Source organism: Ambystoma mexicanum, chromosome 4p, assembly GCF_040938575.1.
Source record: "Ambystoma mexicanum isolate Mex_15411 chromosome 4p, UKY_AmexF1_1, whole genome shotgun sequence".
NCBI lineage: Eukaryota > Metazoa > Chordata > Amphibia > Caudata > Ambystomatidae > Ambystoma > Ambystoma mexicanum.
Genome location: NC_090927.1, coordinates 565,020,004 through 565,034,078, shown reverse-complemented (window position 1 = coordinate 565,034,078; position 14,075 = coordinate 565,020,004).

Sequence of the window (14,075 nt, the reverse complement as noted above, 5' to 3'; positions counted from 1 at the left end):
TATTTATACACATGTGATGAACTATGTATTTTTGTGGAGTTTTTGATTTCCACCTGTTGGGATAAGGGTTGATTTTGTTTAAATTATGAATTTTGTGGTTTATTTTTACAACCTTTATACACAGCTTGATGTATTATGAGTCTCAAAGAAAAAACACTAATGTGCAGCTTATAATCAGCTACAAATAAGTTTTTAGTAATTTAATAAAATGCCTTTAAAAGCTGTTGTTATTTTAAAATAAGCGACAGCATGCAGATATTGTGGACAAACTGTGGACAAAATAAAAACACTACCATAAACAACTCATTGATCAATCAATGGTTGTCAATCAATGGTTGTCAATCAATGGTTGTCAAGTAAAATAAAAAGGCATTTTGGATAAAGTAATAAAGTAATTTGAGACTCTACCCACAGCTTTAATTATATGATCTTGTTGCTGCTGGAATTCTGCTTTGAGCTGGCTAAAGCAGCACTCATTGTGATGTCACAACTCAACCAAATTAAGGGGGTAATTCATAGATTCCAGCGCAGAGGCAGCACATGCGAGCAGTGAAGAGAGGGAGCGTGTGCCTGCGTGCGCAGCCCGTGTTCGCTAAAAAGCATTCTGGCGCACAATGTATTCACGGAATTTCAGAGCCATTTTGAGCACTGGCGGAGAGAACATCCCGCAGCACCAGTTACGCCCCCAAGACCGCCCCTTGTGCAAGGAAAAGGCATTGAAATCCCCAATACAGTGCAAAGGGCTGCGCTAACCCTGCACCAGTTTACAGGGCCGGTACACTGTAATCACGTGAAAATACTAAACGTACCCCGCTCACGGCAGCCAAAAGCGTGAAAATGTACTGGCGCACCCCTCGGAATATGCGTACCCCGCTCGTGCCAGGTTAATTGCGCAGAAAAAGCACCCCCCTGTGGTGTGGGCTGCCTGTGGGGCATGGCCAGGGTGGATGGGCTGCCTGCGGGGCATGGGGAGGGTGAGTGGGCTGCCTGTGGGGCATGGCCATGGTGGATGGGGTGCTTGCGTGTAATTCCGGGGTGCACGGGAAGTAAGACACGCGATAGGCCCTGTGCGAGCAGGGTCCATATATTTCGGGGGTGTGCGGTAAGTCTTACACGCGGTAGTCCTTGTGCGAGTGGGGTACGTGTATTTCGGGGGTGCGCGGAAGTTTTACATGCGATAGCCCTTGGGCGAGCGGGATACGTGTATTTCTGGGGTGCATGGGAAGTTTTACACGCGTTAGGGCTTGGGCGAGCGGGGTACGTGTATTTCAGGGGTGTGCGGGAAGTTTTAAACACAATAGGGCTTGGGTGAGTGGGGTACGTGTATTTCTGGGGTGCGAGGGAAGTTTTACATGCGGTAGGGCTTGGGCGAGCCGGGTACGTGTATTTCAGGGGTGCACGGGAAGTTTTACATCTGATAGGGCTTGGGCGAGCGGGGAACGTGTATTTCGGGGGTGCACAGGAAGTATCACACGCGATAGGCCTTGTGCGAGCGGGGTACGTATATTTCGTGGGTGCATGGGAAGTATAATACGCGATAGGCCTTGTGCAAGCGGGGTACGTGTATTTCTGGGGTGCACGGGAAGTTTTACATGCGATAGGCCTTGTGCGAGAGGGGTACGTGTATTTCGGGGGTACGCGGGAAGTATCACACGCGATAGGCCTTGTGCGAGCGGGGTACATGTATTTCTGGGGTGCACGGGAAGTTTTACATGCGATAGGCCTTGTGCAAGCAGGGTACGTGTATTTCGAGGGTGCGCGGGAAGTATCACACGATTGTTCTTGTGCGAGCAGGGTACGTGTATTCTGGGGTGCGCAGGAAGTTTTACATGCGATAGGCCTTGGGCAAGCGGGGTATGTGTATTTCTGGGGTGCGTGGGAAGTTTTACATGCGATAGGCCTTGTGCGAGCGGGGTACGTGTATTTCTGTGGTGCGCGGGAAGTTTTACACGCGATAGGCCTTGGGCGAGCGGGGTACGTGTATTTCTGGAGTGCACGGGAAGTTTTACACACGATAGGCCTTGAGCGAGCGGGGTACATGTATTTCTGGGGTGCACGGGAAGTTTTACACGAGATAGGGCTTGTGCAAGCAGGGTACGTGTATTTCAGGGGTGCGTGGGAAGTTTTACATGCGAAAGGGCTTGGGCGAGTGGGGTACATGTATTTCCGGGGTGCACAGGAAGTATCACACGCGATAGGCCTTGTGCGAACAGGGTATGTGTATTTCGGGGGTGCGTGGGAATTATAATACGCGAACGGACTTGTGCGAGCGGGGTACGTGTATTTCTGTATTTCTGGGGTGCACGGGAAGTTTTACATGCGATAATAATAAAAAAATAATAATAATAAAGATAGGCCTTGTGCAAGCAGGGTACATGTATTTCGAGGGTGCGCGGGAAGTATCACACATGATTGTTCTTGTGCGAGCGGGGTACGTGTATTCTGGGGTGCGCAGGAAGTTTTACATGCGATAGGCCTTGGGCAAGCGGGGTATGTGTATTTTGAGGGTGCGCGGGAAGTATCACACATGATTGTTCTTGTGCGAGCGGGGTACGTGTATTCTGGGGTGCACGGGAAGTTTTACATGCGATAGGCCTTGTGCAAGCAGGGTACGTGTATTTCGAGGGTGCGCGGGAAGTATCACACATGATTGTTCTTGTGCGAGCAGGGTACGTGTATTCTGGGGTGCGCAGGAAGTTTTACATGCGATAGGCCTTGTGCGAGCGGGGTACGTGTATTTCTGTGGTGCGCGGGAAGTTTTACACGCGATAGGCCTTGGGCGAGCGGGGTACGTGTATTTCTGGAGTGCACGGGAAGTTTTACACACGATAGGCCTTGAGCGAGCGGGGTACGTGTATTTTGAGGGGTGCGCAGGGAGTTTCACACGCGATTTGGCAGTGTGGTCCCTCTCTGGTGTGTCCCTACCCCCTTCCCCATGCCCCGCAGGCAGCACATCACCCCTGGGCATGCCCTGCAGGCAGGTCACATGGCACCATGCACTTGGGAGACTTCACACATGTCTCCCACCCACCCACCATTGATGGGCACCTGCCAGCAGGGCCAGACTCATGTCCCCCCACCCACTCACCCACCCAGCAGTGACAGGTACCTGCCAGCAGGCCCTGAATCATGTCCCCCCACCCACTCAGCCACCCAACAGTGACAGGCACCTGGCAGCAAGCCCCGACGCATGTCCCCCCACCCACTCACCGACCCAGCAGTGGCAGGCACCTGCCAGCAGGCCCTGAATGATGTCTCCCTACAACCCCACCCACCCAGCAGTGACAGGCACCTGCCAGCAGGCCCGGAATCATGTCCCCCCACCCACTCACCCACCCAGCAGTGACAGGCACCTGCCAGCAGGCCCCGACTCATGTCCCCCCAACACGTCATCACGATCCACAACCATGGCCCTTATGGCCACCCAAATCCCACCCCACGCTACGCCAGTCCAAACACCCAACCAAGTATTACATCCAACCCACATTGAAATCCCCATTAGATGATACATCTCAAATGGCAAGTATGCACATCAATACATGTCTGTGATACACACACAATGTGTGCAAGTGAATGAGAAAACCCACATCGTGACATGCATGAAAGAATACAACACATTGAAGTATGAAGCAAAAAATGTATTAAACACAAAAGCAAGGGAATGAAATTAAATCACACAATAATGGAAATAATAAACAAAATGCTTGCATGTCCAAAATAATAGAAAAAAATGTATGAAAGCATAATCCAAATAAATCAGAATGAAAATGGGTCCAAAGTGTCCGTCCCTCAAACCTAATCCAAAGGTAAAAAATAAGACAAATCCATTGATCCATGGTAAAATCAAAAAAATAATTACGTGAAATCCAGTCTTCAATGATATACAACGTACAAATCCAGTGTCCATGAGCCCAACTATTCAAAGGAAACCTACAAAAGCCCCTATCTAATAAACAACTATATACAAAAAGGTGGGCATAGTCCAAGCGCCCCAAATGAAAGAAAAACAGAAAGGAATCCTAACAGTAATTAACTATATACAATGGCGGGGGCAAGTCCTACGTCTCACTTGTTGATTTCCCGGGCCAGGGCATCATCGAACTCCCGTTCTACGTCCTGGAGGCGGGCCTGCTCCATGGCCTGAGGTTTCGCAGGGATAAAGCCATGTCCACCTCCATCTCCCTGTGAATTGCCTCGAGGCACTCAGCCCGCCTCAGCGCCCTGCGCATGGAGTACTCCGCCCTGACCATAGTGAGCCGTGCCTCTTCTGCCCGCCGCCGCTCCGCATCTATTTGCTGGCCCAACCGCTGCCACACGGAAGACACTCCCAATCCAGGGTCCTCCTGCCCTCTGGCCGATGTCTGCCCCTCTGATGTTGATGGCCCCGAGCCATCATCGCTCCCACCTTGAGCCTGCTGCCGCCGTGCATGTGCCCTGCCTCTTGATGCCTGCACGTCCTCCTCCTGCTGGGGTCCAGTTGTTGGAGTGGCCACCCCTGCTGGACCTCCGACTCCCAACATTGGCAGGGATGTGTCCTCCACCAGCCTGGCCGCTGGGTCAGAGGCAGCTCCACAGTGTACCCAGGTGATACTTGGGCCAGAAGATGGCACGGAGGACGACTGGCGCATAGGGGGTTCAGTTGAGGAGGGCGTCGGTACAAGGTTCAGCACATGGAGGAATCCAGCACTGGTGACCCGTCCTAGTAGGTCGACGCAGTCAAAGAAGCATCCCAGATAACATGCAGAGTCCTCACGAAAACCCTGCAGGTCATCTTGGATGCCCCATTGACGCAACGCCATCCCAGCCAGGACAGGCTCAACACGGTCCCAGATTGCCACGTCCACAGGGAGAGGAAGGCCAGTTGTTGTGCGCGCATCCCCTCCCTGAAAACGGGTCTGGACGAAGGCACCCCTGCTGTTGCGGGATGATGCAGTCAACGGATCGGGGACAGGATTACACACAGGCACCTCCGCGGCAGCCTGTGCTGCCTCCTGTCCCTGCCCCTGGACTGCACCACTAGCACCAGTGGAATCCCCCCTCCAGACCCCGTGTGTGTCCCTTACACGGCCTCCTCCTCAACCAAACCCACCAACAACCTGGATGACTCCATGCCATCTTCCTCCATCGGACCCTGTGGGGTCTCAGCTGCCCCTTCTGCTGCCGAGGAGTCCATCTCCGACCTCCGCTTCTTGGACCTCCCCTCGGCAGCTGTGGCCATGGATGTGGAAACAGACTCCTCACTCCCTGACGAGATGACAACCTGGGAGGGGAGCCGGGCCTTGCGTCTCCGGCTGGCGGTGCGATACCTGCCGCTTTGCTTCACTTTGCTTCACAGCGCCGTCTCTGCCCTCTTCATCAGTTGACACTGCAGACAGGGAGAGATAGAACACAGGCATCAGGGCACTGTACAATGATCTGATACACACATGACAGTTGCACATGAGTGGCAGTGTCAAACTTCACACATGGCATCACACTCCCCAACACACATATCATTTCAAATCACACACATGCGCAAATCAACAGGAATGTTGCAGCAGGCAGCACCATGCATACACATACAACAGCATGAGCAGCAAAGGTTAGCCTGACGTCACATGCAACACAGGGAGTGCAGAACACATGCACACACGCCTCTAGACATACATGCATCTGTACATCTCCACCACCGGTCGCACTGATATCATCGCCATCCATGTCACATCTGCCAATCAGCCTCCTACATGTCAGTATCACATGCATCCATGATGTATCACAGTTGCACACTTGTCAAATACACACACATGCACATGTACATGCAGGTGGAACCAGCATCCATGTGTGACACCACAACCATGCCACACTACATACACAAAAATTGAAACATGTGTGCACCCACACATGCATTCGGCCAGCATGCATTTGAACACATACACCATTGGTGTGTCTCACACATGACAGGACTCACATGCGACAGGCTCATGTCCCTGTACATACACATCCATAAATGGGCCTACAAAGACATATGTCCAACCTGCACACTCCTGGCACACCTCAATCAGTACGCATGTACACTTACTGCTTGACTCCGGACGGATCTGCCTCTCAAGGACCTGGAGGTGGAGGGCTGGGTGTATACGTTCCAGGACCATCATCTGGTTGTGGTAAGATAGACCCAGCACCCCTCAGCATCCGCTGCCTTTAAGAGGGGCCAGGCCTTGTTCAGGGTCCTGGACCTGAAGTCCTCCCAGCGCTTCCGGATGTGTTGAATGTCGCGGGCTGCCATCCCCTCCACATTGATGGCAGCCACAATGTCCATCCAGATCCTCTTCCGTCCTTCATTGTCAGCGTGTGAACTTCCAAAGAGGGCATCATACTGCCCCAGGACTTGCTCCACCAGGATACCAACTTCAGTGGCACTGAATCTGGTAGCCGTCTGCCTCTCTGGCTGGGGGTTGCCAGTGGTGCCAGATGGTGTTGTGTCCAACATGCCAACCCCAGAGGCAGGTGTGGTTTGGCAACTGGGTCCTGGGGCTGGGCTGTGGAGTGATGGAATGCCAGTCGGGAGTCTTCTGTTCCAGCAGGGGTGGTCACAGCAACTGGACCCCTCCAGATGGCTGACATGCAGGCACCAAATAGCAGGGAATCTGGCCAGGAGGCAGGCAGGCAGCAGCAGATGGCAGGTGGGAGCGTGCTCAGGGCTCTGGGGGGCAAGAAAATGCCTTCTGGGCAGGAGCGTGGTCTTCCGTGTGTTGCTGCGTGGCCAGCTTGATACAGAGTGATTTGGCATGTGAAAAAACTGCATGTTAGCGTGTAATTCGAGGAAAGGCCCTTAGCACGTAAGCGCGTCTGTGACGTGACATGCAAGGGCGTTTCCCTCAACACAGCTGCATGTTGATTGTACACGTGCAAAAACTGCATGTCCGGGTGTCACTGCATGCAATTGGAGGAAAGGCCCTTAGCACGTACGCACGTAAGTGATGTTGCACGTGTGGCCTGCGTTAAAAGGTACGCGTAGGATGCCATTTCCTTGTACGTGCTTTTTGTGGAGAGCAAGCGGGTGATTCTTGTACTTCTTGTCGGTTCACATGAGATTACTTCACAACGGTTCCAGTTCGTACTCCTTGTATACTCAGACAGCGTTCAATTCTTCTTTTGGCGGGGGTGTTGCCAACCCGCACACGTGCTTTTTTTCACATACTTTTTCCAGACAGACGGTGAGTCGCGCATGTATTTTTCAACTGTGGTTGCCCCCGTGTGTTGCGTACCCATTCAGAGGTCATTGTAGCCTGTGATTACCACGCGTGCGCTTATTTTTGTGTTTCTGGGTGCCATAGCATAGTGCGGCTTCTTTATTCCACGCACGTGGTCTACCAGGGGTCGCGTGCACATTAAATTTTGTTTTCGGGGTGCCTGAGCGTTGCGTGACCCGTCATCTTCCCCCAGGGGTCACAGACAGCCTTGCTAGAGAACTAGGATACGTACTCCATCTAGTACCCTACCCCTTTCACCCCAATTGCCCAGGACAATTGTTTACTGCACCTCCCATTCACAGAACAACATCAGTGCCATGGTTGGGAGGCGACCAAGCAGTAAGGGAGGCAAAGGTGGGCACGGTAGGGGATGTGGCCAGGATGTGCAGGGTGGCACAAGAGGCCAGTGTGTGGAGGACCAATCAGGGACACCTATGTCGGGGAGATGTAGCTGACACCATCCCAGCTCAGGCCTTGTTAACCCGGCGATATTGTCAACCGAACCGGCACAGGATGCCTCCCAGGCTGACTTCCATGTCACCAAGTCAAAGCCACGTGTGGCGGTGAAAGTTGCTGTCACCAGGCCACGTGGATCTGGGGCAGCAATGTCATCTGCTGCCCCAAGTAGCCAGGGTGAGGAGGCTGCAGGGGCAGCTGCAGCTCAATCCACCCCAGCTCTGAGTCTCCCAGCCGGGACAGTGTGGGTCCAAGTCCATCACACCGAGGTTGGTCCTGCCAACATCACCCAGCAGCCAATGCCTGCAGTGAGACCTTTGGTCATCGTGCCTTTGGCTACGTCCAGTGCCCAGTCCACCTGCGCTTCAGCCCCTACCAACCAGAGCGGCGTAAGCCACTCAGGGTCCGCATCACCTTCCAAGAGGAAGAAGGGTGCTCTTGCGGTACAGGCTGGGACCCCAGACACGGCTACCCACTCCGGCACGTCAAGGAAGCGTAGTTTCAATGATGCAGAACTAGACGCACTTGTGGGCTACGTGTCGGCCCATGGCCATGAAATGCTGGTGACTGCAGGGTGCAAGACTACAACTTGTCAACGTAGGGCCCACTAGCAGTGCATCGCGGACCAGATTAGTTCCCTTGGATTTGTGAGGCGCACAGCTGATGATTGCTCTAAGCGGTGGAATGACCTCAAACGCAGAGCAAAGAACAAGCTGGCTTCCAATTATGCCTCTACTCTGGTGACTGGCAGTGGGTCTCCACCAGAGGAGGATGAACTAACAGAACATGAGGCAATCGCTGGAGAGTTCATTGCAGAGGATCAGATCCAAGGCGTGGGAGACCTACCAGATCTTGAGGCAATGTCCGGTGAGTGGCCATGCATGCGTGTGCAAACCATGTGTATGTTGCTTGGGTGATGTGTTGTGCTTGAGTGCCAGGTGAGGCTTTGTAGTCATGAATGCTATGGGTCACCCATATGGTGCCTCCAAACCATACTCCAGCCTTGGGTTAGTGTTTTCAAGTATCCCTTCTGACCGCAGTAGACAATTTGCACCACATTACTGCACTTGCCCTTCAACTGTTATTTTGCCACAACATTGTTCATACTGTGTTCCTGTTCATTCTGCCTGATTGATGAATTCCTTAGCATTTGTACCACACATTTTTGTGCCGTACTGCCCCAAATGTAATATACTTCAGTCATAGATTACACCCCACAATGGCCAACATGTGTTACCGTATTACCTTATACCTTATTATGGGAATTATTTGACCAATCAGGCTGATTGAGTAATGTGCACCTACACATGGCCTGCACACAATCATTTCAGGGCCCTGTTTAAATGTTCAACATGACAATTGTCTTCTGTCATGTTGAAGTGACCAACCATTGATGTATCCATGTGCCTGCCACCACTGCATTAGTGAACACTGGCTTTGTTGCAGCGTGTGGCACATGCGTGTTTTGTCGCACTATTGTGCATGTTCAATTTCATGATTCCATGTCACATGGATGGGAGATTTGCTACCATCTAGGTGTCCTTGTCAAATCTGCTATGGCTATGCTATGTGCCAAATGTGTGCTGGCATGTGTCATGCATGTGGATTACCCATGCCACTCACAGGCTAATGTCTGATGCCAGTGCTCTCAACCATGCAGCACATGTGTTGCTTTTCCATCTTCGAGTCCTCAGTGTCTTCTTTTTGCCTCCCCTTCCAACTCATTGACAGTGCATGCCTTCCAGAGTTATTGTCATGTGTGACATGTGTCATGTATGTACTGGATGTCTGCCTCGTCATGCCTATGTGTGTGGGATATGGTGCTCATGCCTGTTTGTATTACTTTTCTTTTATGTTTTTGCGGTTGATGAGGCACTTGATGCTGTTAAGGAGGAGGAGATGGCGCAGAGCCAGGAGTACTCACAACCACAACTGGGCACCAGTGGAGGATGTGGGGTGGTGGTGGGGGAAAACCCCTTACTCCTACAGACCATACTGTCCACAGGTGTCTCTGGGTACACCTCCAGAGACCTCTATGAATCAGGTGCTGAATCGGACATTGAGACATATCTCCCATCGCAGGTGAGTGTTTCTGGCAGGGATGCTGTTCTGTCCAACCCACCTGCACTGGGGGTAGACTCCTCTATGGGGCATTCAGTGTTGGAAAGTCTGCCTGTGGTGGTTATGGATGCAGGGTCACACTCCACAATATTTACTCCTGTTCCTGGGCCAGCAGATCAAAGGAGGAATGCAGTCCTGCAGCCTCAGGCAGTGCCAGCACAGCAAGGTGCACATCACCTTGCCCCAAACAGGTGTGGTGCCCGCCAACGAGGTGGCCGTGCACCACCAGGCAATACTGTGTGGGAGAACTCTCTCTACACTATAGCAGCACAACAGGGGGCATCGTGTGAAATGATGGCTCAGGCCATGGATAGGGTGGCCACTTCCATTCTCCCCCCTGAAAGGCAGGTGGAGCTCCAGCAGCAGGCAACAGAGTCCATTTGCCACTCACACAGGGAGGACATGTTGGTGTCCGACAGGGACCGACGGGTTGGACTGAAGACTCTGCGCACAGCCATATCTGTAGAGTCACAGGCCCACAGGGATGCCCTGAGGTTAGAACACAGGTCCCTGAGAGATACTCTGTGTGAACTTGTGGTGTCCCAGAGTACAAGGTCAGAACAGCAGCTGGAGCAGCTGACACACACACTCTCAGCTGAGCTCCAGGCAACCCGTCAGGAGATCCGGGCATCACGCGAGGCCATGCAGACAGAAATATGTCCTACCCGTGAGGTGCTGCATGGGGATCTCCGTACCATCATCCTGCAGAACCAAACCTTTCACACCTGCATGCTTGCTGTCATGGAGGAGCATGCCGGGGCTTTGCGTGGTCTGCCTCCCATATCACGCCCCCCTTCTGATGTAGCACTAGAGCACTAGAGGGTGATGACAGCGACAGCAGTTCTCCCACTGTAGCGTAGCCGTGCAGGCCATGAGCCCATGGAGGGTTTTTTTTTCTCAACATCCACGCATGTGGGTGTCGGGGTGCACCCTGTACCTCGTCCCTCCTGGGTGCCCCCCCCCTGGTCCACACATGGCCATTTTTGTTTTGTTTTTGATTTTTTTATGTTACAGTGTGTTGCTTTGTGTGGCTCCCGTAGGCATCCACTGTGTTTTCCAGCTGGGCGCATGCAAGCTTGTCCTGTCTTTGGGTTAGAAACTTGGGCTCCTGACACACACCCCTCCTGCTTCCCCTTTCCATGGGCTCACAAAGGGTGTGACCAAGTGATAGTGACATTGGGCTCCCATAAATTGTGTGGGCAGTCTGTAGTCCAAACTGTGTATACATCCCTAGTGGGGATTGTTGTTCAATTCTACACTGCATGGTGGATTTATATATGGTTCTAAATCCATCACTTTTTCCTTATATACATGTACCTTCTTCATGTCCTAACAAACCCGTCACCTTTGCAGATGCAGTTCATGTTGTATGCAGTACACTGACACATTTGCCTACCAGCAACACTCTGCAGTTGGAAGGGGTCGATGTGCTGCCTTAGTCAGGTTGTGACACTTGCACTACTTTAATTTTGTACTGTCATATGTTGCCACTGTTTGATCCTGTACTGATGTTTTGTCTTGCTGGTATTTGTTCATGTGTGTTGTTTTTATTCATTACTGAGAGGAAATTGTCTGTGGCCTGTTTCCATTTGGGACAGTGCACTTTGTGACACTTGTGTGATGTGTTGTGCATTCATTTGGTTGCTTTCACATTGCATGCCATGCCATGGTGTGTTGAGTAGCTGAGATGGGGAGGGGTTGATAGACATGGCACTATTTTGATTTGGTCTTTTGCAAGGGGGTAGTCCTTCATGCTGGATGAATGTGTGCCTTTTACTGACACAGCATTGGGTGTCTTTAAGTAGCAAGGGGTGCACACAATGTAGCACTTTCACATGAACAATCTCAGGCTGTTATGGTTGTGACAGTTGACTGTCCCTATTGTCATCATCATTGATTGTCAGCTGGTATGTGCCAGGCCTGTGTGTACTCCGCAGGGATGGGATTTTAGGTTAAGTAATTTGCCACAAGCTGGGTACGGGCAGCCTCACCACGTGCCCTTTCACCTCCCATGTGCAGCAGCTGTGCATGTGGCTGGGGATGTGAGGGCACCACCATGTCCACCAGCATGCCCCGCCAGGTTGCAACATTGTGCAGGACACATGCTGCCACTATGATCCTGCACACTGCTGGGGGTGCATATAGCAGCTGCCCACCAGAGTGGTCAAGGGAGCGATAGCGTGACTTGAGCACTCCGAATGTGCGCTCCACTATGCCCCGGGTTGCAATATGGGCTGTGTTGTATCTTACCTCTGGTGGTGTGGTGGGGTTCCGAATTGGCATCATCATGTAGATGCTCAGAGGGTAGGCACTGTCCCCTGAGGAGGTGATAATGGTTGTCATTAATGGGGTTTTCACATTTCTCAGTGTCTGACATGCATGCAGAGGCATTTATACTCACCAATTAGCCATGTGTCGCCATGCCGCCCAGCTTCCAGGTCCCGGTTTAGGGGTGACATTCTGAATATGAAACTATCATGGGCAGACCCTGTATAGTTGGCTTATACTGAGGTGATGATTCCCTTGGCATCACATACAACCTGCACGTTGATGGAATGCCAGTGCTTGCGGTTTCAATAGATGTGCTCAGTGGCCCTGGGAGGACGTAGAGCCACATGGGTGCAATTAATGGCACCTAGCACTTTGGGGAAGTGTGCCACCCCGTAAACGTCCTGGACGACAACCTGCCTTTCTGCAGGTGTTCTGGGCATGTATATGTGCCTGCGGACTGAGGGGCGTGCAGTTATGATGGCCAACACCTGGTGTAGGCAGCGTGACTGCGTGGCCTGTGAGACACCCCCAACTATGGCACTTGTCCACTGAAATGACCCAGTAGCCAAGAAGTGCAGTACATTGAGCACCTTTTCCAAGGGGCTCAGTGCTTGGGAGCACAGGGTGGGTGATGTGAGGTCATCCACCCACTCCCTGACCAGTTCTAGTTGTGGTGGAAACCTGTACCTCCCATACACCTGGTCATCAGGCATCCCAAAAAGGCTGGTCCTGGGTAAAAAAAATGCAGGTCCTGGCTATCCTCCTCCTCCTGCGGTGTCCCACGACCACTGCTGCGAGGAACGATATATTCTTCGTAGCGTATGAGCTTGTTTGTTGTTTCCGCGCACTTTTATGCTGCGGGGCGCCGCCTACGCCTGCTCCCTGCTGGCGTACGTGTTTCCGGATTAGCGCGTCTTTTTTGGCGCACGGCTTTCCCCTGTTCGATTCCATGAATACGTGTTGTTAGCGCGCGTGTGGGCGTTGCGAGCATTTACCTCCTGTACTTCCCCGTAACACCCACATTTTCATGCGTTGTTCCCCATTCCGCGTGTTACGCCCCGTGTTCCACCCACTTTTCTTGTGTGTACTACACGATGTGCGCTTTCCCTTTGCATGTTGCACATGCCGTTTAGTGACGTGTGCGCCCGCGTGCACCACCCATGGATTTGGCGCACATCCCAGGTTTTACAAGCGCAGCACATTCCATGAATCGATGAATGGCTGCGTGCACGGCTTTAGCACGCGTGCGCTGCGATTTTCACGCTTGCGCTCCCCTTTTCGGTGCACATTTATTCCATGAATTACCCTGTAAATTACTACAGTTACAGTAGTGATATGAAATAATTTTTTATCAGTGGATGTGATGTCACACTCAACTGTGATATATGGGATAAAGTTCATCCCTCATGTAAAATATAACTAAATTAGAAGTAACTGCAGAGTTCTATACTGGGTTCTTTTATAAGGGCATGGAACTGCAAATCTCAATAATGAAGCGCAGGGGGCACTTTGTTCCTTATGTTACATGGCCAAGTTATCAACTCTTTTAATACTCTATGCTTGCTCTTTTTGATTGAAAAATATGTTCCAGTTGTTGCAATGCGGAATGAATGTAGAATATGTTCGGTTGGAAAAAACACACTGATACTCTGCTTGTGAAATGTTGCGAAAAAGCATTTCAAGCAATTTAATAAAAACAATGCATTTCATAACCTGCATCATAATTTAGAATCTGGTGGGGAGCCGAAAGGGTAGCACAGCTTTGGGCCCCCACTGTAAAAAGAAAATGGTGGGCCCTTGGGCGAGAGGCACTGGTGTTCAGGAGGGAATGATGGTGGATGCTTGTGGATTCTGCTTGAGTATCTGGACGCCTGATTGGTCAGAGCCTCTAACTCGGATGCCAGTCATTTTTTTGTTGTTGACACCAGTTTGTTGTCATTGGATGCACATGCGTGTCACGAAGCCAAATAAAGAGTAAATGCAATTTCTATCCAG